Source organism: Terrapene carolina, unplaced genomic scaffold, assembly GCF_002925995.2.
Source record: "Terrapene carolina triunguis isolate 2854851 unplaced genomic scaffold, T_m_triunguis-2.0 Scaffold629, whole genome shotgun sequence".
Lineage (NCBI taxonomy): Eukaryota > Metazoa > Chordata > Testudines > Emydidae > Terrapene > Terrapene triunguis.
Genome location: NW_020664980.1, coordinates 19,610,795 through 19,620,976, shown reverse-complemented (window position 1 = coordinate 19,620,976; position 10,182 = coordinate 19,610,795).

Here is a 10,182-nt window from a genome sequence, read left to right as displayed (position 1 = left end):
CTCCGACTAGATGATCACAATGGCCCCTTCTGGCCTTAGAATCTATGAATCTCACAGATGTTATGCAAAATACAGAAGGCACTTATCACATGAGACCCATAAGGAGAAACATCCAGCCTTGTCATGAGGCAGCACCATCTTCCCTTCAGCCTTCAAACGCCCACTCCACTGTCATTCTGCAGCTACTCTAGGTCAAATTAAGCCACTTTCTCTTGGCAAAGCAGCCATTAAAAGGCTTCAGGAGCCAAGGAAGCAAAGGATAAGTTGTGTCTTCCAGAATGACAGGAGGAATCATAACTCCACTAATGTCCATAATGGTCTATGCAGCAAGCAAGCCCAAGTTTCTATAGATCCTGGTATCATGGATCTTTTCAGACACCCCACATTAACACAGGTGAATCTTCCATGGTGATCAACATTACAACACCATGGAGAAACACCCCTTCCTGTTAATTGTCTTTGGCCTGGTGTGGAGGACAAAGAATAGGGGTATGTGTCCCCTCAGTAGCCCCAGATAGTTTGGGAACCCTATCCTTGCAGAACCAGCAATAGCTTCCTGTGCATTGTCAAGCTTTGACCCAACACAATAGCACCTTCCTCATAGCATCACAAACTCCATGACAACAGCCCTGATAGTTGATCTACCAACATCCAGCCGGTTGCTGCAACCAAACTATATCAACCATTTAAATCCACCAAGATTCAACGGGAGGTTTTTGACAAAAGTAGAGACCTTCTAGATCAAACCAGGCAAGAGTGCAGGATAGAAACTATGTCCGAATTGAATTTCACACATTCCAGCTGCACCACCTGGGAAACAATTAAGAGACTGTGCAGAGATTCTAGTCTGGGCAAGAGGGAATACCCAACTTGCAAACTCCATCCCATCCCAGCTAGCCAATGGCAGAGCTCCTAATCAAGACAAAGCTTTCAGCCATGCAGTTAACATGGTGGTTGATGAGAGCTGGCAGGCTTTGAGTGTAGACACAAACCTCATGGCTTCTTTCACTGATCAAGAGTTCGACCTAGTTATACATCAACTGCAGCCGAACAAAGCTCCTGTGCTAGATAACATCCACAATGAGTTTCTCTCTCATTTGGGGCCTGTCACCAAAAGCTGGTTATACCCAGGACTGCAGCATCCCAAAAGCCTGGCATAGAGCAAAGGTCATAACTGTTCCCAAGCCAGGGAAACCATTGACAGACCCAATGAGCTACCGACCGATTTATCTGCTGTCTGTTTACCCATAAATTGAGGGAAGGACTAATCCTGATGCAGATTAATGAGATGGTTGATCCAGCTGGATTCAGAAGGAGATGATGCACCCAAGATCAGGTATTTCATCTGATTCAAGACAGAGAAGGTGAATTTAGTGCCTTGCATTGCTAGTGGCTGTTTGAACTATACACCAATTCCAGTCTGTATATGCTGGCACACAGTTCTGCCAGCTGTTAAGTCTCTTTTCATCTGTCACTGCTCTCCAAGCACACGATTACATCTCCATTGCGCTACGAATTCTATGGCTATCTCCACCCCATTCTCAGACAGGGAACAACCCACTGTGCCAGCTCAAAGGGCTGCTTGTATTCAGGAGAGGCATCCAGTCTTGTGGTCCAGGACGGGCTGCCAAGGCTGATCTCTTGACACTCCTTTGGTACAGCTGCTCACACACTCTCAGCCCTTTCCCAGGCTTGGATGATCAGTGCCACGAATGAGCCGAAAATCAAGTCCCTACAAAGTGGAAGCACCAGTGTCAATTCAGGAGTCCATCACTGCACCTGCCTCCTTGTCCACTTGATGGTAGATGCTGGACCAAGCTCAACAGGCCACTCTCTGGCTCAACCAGAATTGCCGCAGCCATGGACAGCTTGGCCTGGTCTCCTCCCCACACTGTGAGTGTGGGGCAGCGCCACAGACTATAACTCATGGTGGAAAAGTGCCTGACCCGAAGTGACCTTACACCCCATTTTCTGTATGGAAATATGCGTACGATACAATATGGCATAACAGATGTATTTTATGCAAGATGGGTCACGTGAGGTATCATCGGAAAGGTGATGATTTACCGAATGTGATTATCCTATTTGTATGCATGTATCATTTCTGTATCTGAAGTTAGGAATATTGACTATGTAACAATTACAACTGTGTGTGTATTTGGGAGACACCCACCAGACAACCGGCCATCAGCCTTGATGGGCCATTAGGAAGAAACAATAAGACAGTGAAGATACGAATCTCTCTCCTTCCCGAGAGGGGTCCTAGGAGGTAGCTGTGACACTACTAGGTCAGGTGGTCCTGTCACCTGGTACTAAACACCACCTTGGACACTCCTGGTACTTTTCCACTGGAAACAAAGGCTTCCCGCCTTATGTAAATTCTATGTAAGGCTGGGGAGTAAGGCAAACAGGACTCTTCTCCATTGCCTTCCTGCCCAAGAAGAAAGACTGCTGCAAGTACCTGATGAGACAGAGGAACTGAGCTGAGGAAAAGGCAAGGGCTGAGTCCAAACTAAGACAGGAGCAGGGCCGCCCAGAGGGGGAGGCAAGTGGGGCAATTTGCCCCAGGCCCCGCGAGCCCTGGCCGAGGATCCCTTCCCTGGCTAGAGGCGCCTTTTTAATTTTTACTCACCCGGCGGCGCTCCAGGTCTTAGGCGGTGGGCCCTTCAGTCGCTCCGGGTTTTCGGTGGCATTTTGGCAACGGGTCCTTCAGTGCTGCTGAAGACGCGGAGCGAGTGAAGGACCCGCAGCCACCGCAGACTCGGAGCGCCGCCCGGTGAGTACAAGCGCCACAGTGGGTGGCGCCTTTTTTTATGTCCGCTCCCCCGCTTTGCCCCAGCCCCCCTGAATCCTCTGGGCAGCCCTGGACAGGAGTCTAGTCTGTACAGAGAAATACCTGGAACTCTAAGCTACAGAAACTCTTCAACTTGCCTAAAACAACATTTTGGGTGAAAAATTACTTCTTGAAACCAGTCTCTTTAAGTTCTTAAGCTTAGTATGTGTGTTTTGTTTTATTTGCTTGGTAATCTGCTCTGTTCTGTTTGCTATTCCTTATAATCACTTAAAATCTGCATTTTATATTTAATAAACTTGTTTTTGTTTATTAGTAAACCCAGTTTGTGCAATTTATAATGGGGGGGCGGGAAGAGAAGTTGTGCATACCTTCCTCCACATTGAGGGAGGGGGTGAATTTATGTGCGTACATTGTACAGATTTCTCTACAGCGCAAGACAATATTGTTTTGGGTGTACTTTCCAGAGGGGAGCTGCACTTGAGTGCTGGGTGATTTCCTAGCTGAGTCTTCTCATAGAGAGCTGTTAGCAGACTCTGTGTGAGTCTACAGCTGATGCGTCCCTACCTGTTGTGACGAACTGGGACTGTTCTTAATGTGGTCTTTGAATGCTGAGTGGGGAGTGTTGGCCTGGGAAGGTGGCAGAGGGGTTTGGCTGGGACGGTCTGCATTGGGGGATGGGAGACTGGCCTTGAGGGAAGATACCTGAACATGTAACATAAGAACCCAGGAAGGGGGTTGGAGCCAGGTGACACCTCTGCCCGGGAAACTGGACAAAGGCAGGGGGAGGAGCCGGGGGAGGCTGGGTGAGAGACGCTGGAGGGAGTGGGAGGTTTGAGGAGCTGGCTGGTAATGGAGGGAGCCCAGACAGGGCTCTGCCCTCCCCAATGGGGCTGTGGTGCCCCTGGGACCCCAAGATGGACCTAACTGAGGGGGTCCTATTGTCTGTGCCTGCAAGACCTGTCTTGGATTGTGTTCCTGTCGTCTAAATAAACCTTCTGCTTTACTGGCTGGCTGAGAGTCATGGTGAATTGCAGGAAGCCGGGGGTGCAGGGCCTTGTCTCTCGCACACTCCATGACACCTGTGTGTGCTGCCAGAGGCTGGAGAGCCTGATTCAGCAAAACAGGGAAAGGGAGCCCAGGCTAGTGGAGCAGGCAGGCTCAGTGAAATCCCAGTACATCAGGTGGCATCCCAGAAGGGGGGTCCAACCTGCCACACCAACCTCTGGAGGGCCATCTACCATGCCTAGATTCCCTCGATACAAAAGCCATCATGTGGTTACAAAACACTGGACATCGAGCTGTGATGTTTGCATATGAGAGGAAGTAGCTAATCGGGGGTGGGAAGCTTCCAGATGGTGATGGCAGCACCTTCACTACACTGAGGGGAGCTCTCCCGTTCATGTTCTCACGCCGTAGCTCCAGGGTTAGTGCTGGTCTAGGAAACGGACCTTTGTCATCCTGAAGTTCTGCAGACAGTGAACTGTGAAGTTCTGTCCCACCAGTCACTGCTAGTTGGCAGAGCCCAGAACAGGGGCGTCACCGAGCAAAGCTGCTCCAGGTAAATGCTCTGCAGAAGCAAACTTGATTTCATCCTCCTGCTTCTCCTCCATTAGCTGTATTGCCATGGCATCAACAGCCCTATGAAACTGCAGAGCTGGTGCAACTCCAAATACATGTGCATCAACCTGTTCATATTAATGACTGTCATGAGCGCACGTTGAAAATGACACCAGCAAAATGAATGGATGCCAGGAGAGGATTAATGGGAATTTGTTCGTTTGACTGGCTTGTTCTGGAATTCCTGTCGTTTCTGGTGTGCATTCCACAAAGCACCACAAGAAAAATCAGAGCATAGAGCTGGGTGATGGAACATTGCATCATGGGATAGCTGCCTAGAATGGTGCACAGTTGCTTCGAACAGGTGGGAAGTTCCTTACACTTGTATAACAAAGGAGTCTGGATGCACATCAGTGCAATAGAATTGAATCGCTGCACTTAGAGAGAACATATTAGACTGATGTAACATCCTTCTGCAGACAGGGCCTGAGTATATGCATGGGGTGGTTGTTGAGTTAAAATCCTAAATCCTGTCTCTCTAATGCTTTCCAACTGCTACATAAAAATGCTGTTTTAAGGAGGCAGTTGGCCGATCTCATTGGTCACAGGTTTCCCCAAGGGAGGAAACACAAGTGTGCAAAACCCAGGCTGATAGGTGGTTATTATACAGGGAAGTGCACCCGGGTCCTGGCCTGAGAGTGGGAGAATTGTGAGATCCAGTCTTGAGACAGGTAAGGAAAAGAGGCTGGGGGTGCACTCAGAGAGCCAGAGCGGGGGCAGAGATGCCACTAGCCCTATAACGATGACAGCCTTCCAGACCAGTATTCTTTTTGAAGCAGCAATAGAAGATGATCCAGATGAGTGGTTATCAAACTCATTTGATTGTGCCCCCCCCCCGCTTATGTCTGTAGTAATACACCCCCACTCCCCGCCACACAAGTCCATACCGATATATGCAGCGGTGGTGGTTCACTGGAATCTGTTTCGGCTTCTTTGTTTTTATCTTCAGTTGCACGGATGAGCCAACGCTCCATTGTAATGAGAGCAAAACTGAGAGTGTGGTCGATGCTGACAATGAAATGTGCACACTGCCGTAGCAAACGAGTTAACGTACAGATGGCCACAACTGTGTATAATGCTCTGCAAGCTTAACAGAAACCCATCAAAAAGGATAGCACCATCTTGCACAGCACCACCTGGACCTGATCTGTCTGGAGGAATCAGCTTTGCTAGCTAGTCATTGCTGTGCGTAGATGTGCGCAGACATTTTTTTCCCCAAAAGCTTCCCACGCCTCCCCAGAATACATTCCGTGCCCCCCAGTTTGAGAACATCTGATCTAGATGTACAGCACTGTATGTAGCTGTAATAGTCTCCCCCAGCTAGGCATGGATCTGTAACAACATGAGATGGGCACAGTTACCAGACCCCCCAACAAGCAAACAGCTTATGGGGTGTCCAAAAAAGCTGACCCCACAGCTCTGGAGGTGGGTTGAGCTGATCATACCTTCAGAAAGTTCATGGGCCTCCTGTATTGTTCTGATTCTTAACTCAGATGGGGCACCCCTTTTCTTATTGTTTATTACTGAAAAGTAAGTTCCATTGGAGTCACAGATACACTTCCCATGTCCCATACAGAGGATCTATGAGACAAGGATAACAGCAAGAACTTTGACCAGAGGGCCACATGAAACCAGTGGCGCTTCCCTTTGGAATTAAATATGCAGCAGGTGCATTTCAAAGGATGGCCAAGTAGAGAGTACAAAGGCAGAGCAATATTACAAGGGTCTGCTGAGATGGCAAGCTGGTCTCAGCCAGACACAGGAGCTGAGGTGCCCAGTCAGTCACAGGAGCGGGGACAGGGATGGCCCTGGCAAAGCATTAACAGGGCCCGTTGCAGCTGAGGCTCACTCTGGATACAGCGCTGAGTTACGGCTAATCCCTGCGTATGTGCATCACCGCGCTGACAAGCAGCTGTCCAGGAGACATGGCAGACATGGGAGGGGACTCGCAAACACTGCAAATCTCAGCTTGTCCCGCGCACTTCACATCCATCTCCCGTGCCTGCATGCGAGAGGTGGGGCTTGCTGTGTTCTTCTCCAGCTGCACAGCCGCTGTCACCTCTGTGCTCAGTTTGGTCGCCTAAGGTCAGGGAGCCTGTGATACAGGGATCTCTTGATGTCGGCTGACAGAGGGCACAGGGGGGAGGCATGGGGTTTTACAGGGCTCCTCTGAGCATAATAATTCACCAACGTAAGGTCTCATCTGTGAGCCAGCAGCTCACTGATCAGTATAATCATTGTGCAATATCTGTATGGATAACATCTCAGAAGTCAGGTGTCTCTCTGGAAAGGATGTTCTTAAAGCCTTGAAGGTAAAGGCAGGTCCCCAGGAGATGACAGGCCTTGGACAGGTTCCATTCAGGCAGGGGGTAGCAGACAGCTCTCTCTCTCTGGTCATGTGCACATAGTGCAGTGTATGTATCACAAAAGAGGCCTCCTTGCAGTAATAGATTCATGGACTCCAAGGCCAGAATGGACTATGTGGTCATCCAGTCTGACCTCCTGCACAGCACAGGCCAGAGAACTGCCCCACAATAATCCCTAGAGCAGAGAATCCCATCTTGATTTAAAAATTGTTAGTGATGGAGAATCCACCATGACCCTTGGTAAATTGTTCCAGTGTTATTTACTCTTACCATTAAAAATGACACTTTATTTCCAGTCTGAATTTGTCTAGCTTCAATTTCCAGCCACTGGATCGTGTTATCCCTCTCTCTGCTAGACTGAAGAGCCCATAATTAAATATCTGTTCCCTATGTAGATACTTATAGACTGTGATCAAGTCACCCTTTATTCTTCACTTTGTTAAGCTAAATATATTGAGCTCCTTGAAGCTATCACTACAAGACACATTTTCTACACCTTTAATCGTTCTTGTGGCTCTTCTCTGAACCCTCTCCAGTTTATCATCATCCTTATTGAACTGTGGGCACCAGAACTGGACACAGGATTCCAGCAGTGGTTGCACCAGTGCCAAGTATAGCGATCAAATAACCTTTTGCTCCTACTTGAGCTTCCTCTGTTTATGATCCCGGGATTACATTAACTCTTTTGGCCACAGCATTACACTGGGAGGTCATGTTCAGCTGATGATCAACCATGACCCACATATCTTTGTCAGGGTCGCTGCTTCCCAGGATAGAGTTCCCCAAACCCCATCCTGTAAGTATGGCCTGCATTTTTTGTTCCTACATGTATACATTTACATTTAGCCGTATTAAAACACGTATTGTTTGCTTGTGCTCACTTTACCAAGTGAGCTAGATTACTCCGAATCAGTGACCTGTCCTCTCCATTATGTCATCTGCAAACATTCTCTGTAATAATTTTGTTTTCTTCCAGCTGATTGATAAAAATGTTAAACAGCATAGGGCCAAGAACTGATCTGGTGCAACCCCACTGGAAACTCACCTGCTCAGTGCTTCCTCATTCACAGTCACATTTTGAGAGCTATCAGTTAGTTAGTTTTTAATCCATTTAATGTGGGCAATGTTAATTTTATACAGACAAGGTGGGGAAGGTAATAGCTTTTATTGGACCATCTTCTGCTGTTGAGAGAAACAAGCTTTTGAGCCACACAGAGTTCTTCCTTGTGTTAATTTTATATCATTATAGTTTTTTAATCAAAATACCACCCAGTATCAAGTCAAATGCCTTACAGAAGTCTGACTATTATATCAACACTATTACCGTTATTAGCCAAACTTGTAAACTCATCAAAAAAGACATCAGTTTGTCAGGATGTTGTACTTAAAGTACCGCACAGGATCTTTTCAGGGGGAATAAGGCAAGCGCCACATTTATTGGTAATACATACATCAATCAACACTGTATCATATGCAGATGAGATATATTACATACACATACACACAAACACACTCTGTCTTGTTGTTACTGACTAGTTGCTCCCCTTAACTGCACTAGCCAGGTGAGTTAGATGGGGGAGGGGTGGAGCCGGGCTTCTGCTGATCCAGATCAATGCTCCAATGTTGACAAGATGAGACCTGGGGTCCTTTGTAAGACACCTCACATTTATAGCGGCTTCCCTCTTATGCAAATCTGTACCAGATTCAAAATCTGTGTCTGTGTCCATTGGTCCTTTGTGCTGCTTCTTTCTGGGGGTTGTCCCAATGCTGTTCAAAGAGGGTGTTTTCAAAAGAAGGTGCTGGCTTCTAACCCCCAAGGCCGTTAATATGTCGGCTCTTCTTTAGTGAGACCACTTGACAAGATTTATTGTCCTTGGGTCTGGCTTCCATCCCCTTTCCAACTGTTGCAGCTGTCTGGAGGTGCTGCCTTCCCCGCCTTCCTCATGCACACCTCGTTCATTCAACAGGGCAATTGATTAAAGGGGGGGATCTTAGTCTATTCTTAGCAAAGAGACATTTTTCTTCTATCTTATTCTATCTGTAGGGGCTATAACATTATACCAAGGTTCAGTGCAAAGTTTCTACATGAGGCTTTGATACAAAGTTTCCATATCAGTACAAGGTTTCTATATGAGGCTTTGATACAAAGTTTCCATATACCAAGGCTTATCAGTACAAGGTTTCTATATGAGGCTTTGATACAAAGTTTCATGAAAACAGAGGTCCCACGTGGGTAGACCCACTACAAGGTTATATGAAGAGGCACAATGTAAAGGCATCTGAAAAGTATCAGAGGTTTATCTACAAGGATCTATTTTCCAAAGCCATGTTGATTTGCATTTACATTCCCTCCTCTAATTCTTTATTAATCGAGTCCCATATCAGCTGCCACAGATGCCTACTTTCTCATTTTCCTGGAGGTGCTCGACCCACGCTCTGCCTCAACTACACCCCTTGCCCCAAGGCCCCCATCCCGCCTCTTCCCACCCCCTCCCCTGAGTGCACCCCACCCTCACTCTGCTCCCCTCCCTTTATTGTCTTCTGCCCACCCCTGAACAGCTGATCTGCAGCTGTCAGGAGGTGCTGGGAGGGGGGGCCTGCCAGTGGGTGCTGAGCACCCATTATTATTTTTCCATGGGTGCTTCAGTCCTGGAGCATCCACGGAGTTGGCACCTATGTCAGCTGCTCCATTATCTTGCACAGGATTGAGTTCAGGCTGACAGGCCTATAATTAGCAAGATACCATTTACCCTTTTAAAAAACTGGCACATTGCTGTTCTTCCAGTCATCTGGCGCTTCCCCAGTGCTCTGAGGCTTATTGCAAAGAAACGCTAACTGTGCGGTGAGCTCTTCAACCAGCTCTTTTAAAACTCCTGGATGCAAGTTACCTAGGCCTGCTGATTGAAAAGTGCCGAGCTTTGGTAGCATTAATTAGCCTGATGTTAATTAAGAGATTGTGAAATCACAAGAGAGGCATCCTGCAGGAAAACACAAACAGCAGGGAGCATATTCTGTTTACAGAAAAAGACAATGGAATCTGGGAGCAAAACGGGGGGGTATTGAGGTATACCCTTGATCCCTCACTGAGGAGACAAACTGCCAGCGTGTTCCACCTTATGAAAGGCTGGAAAACGCTGCAAAGACTGTGGGCAAGCTAAACTTCATCAGACAAGAATATATCGTATTAATTCAACCTAGTCTCTCAAATGTATTATGGTTTTATTTTACATGTAACCATTTGTTCCCAAAACTTTTACTTGCTACTTCTTGAATCTGTTCTCTTTGTTAACTTACCTTTATAGTGAAACTAAGCCTTAGGGGAAGGGGTGGAGAGGAGGCGGGGGAAGGGGGAGTTATCCCAGGGCCTGCACCTCCCTAAGGATGGCCCTGGCCCCACCCCTCCCC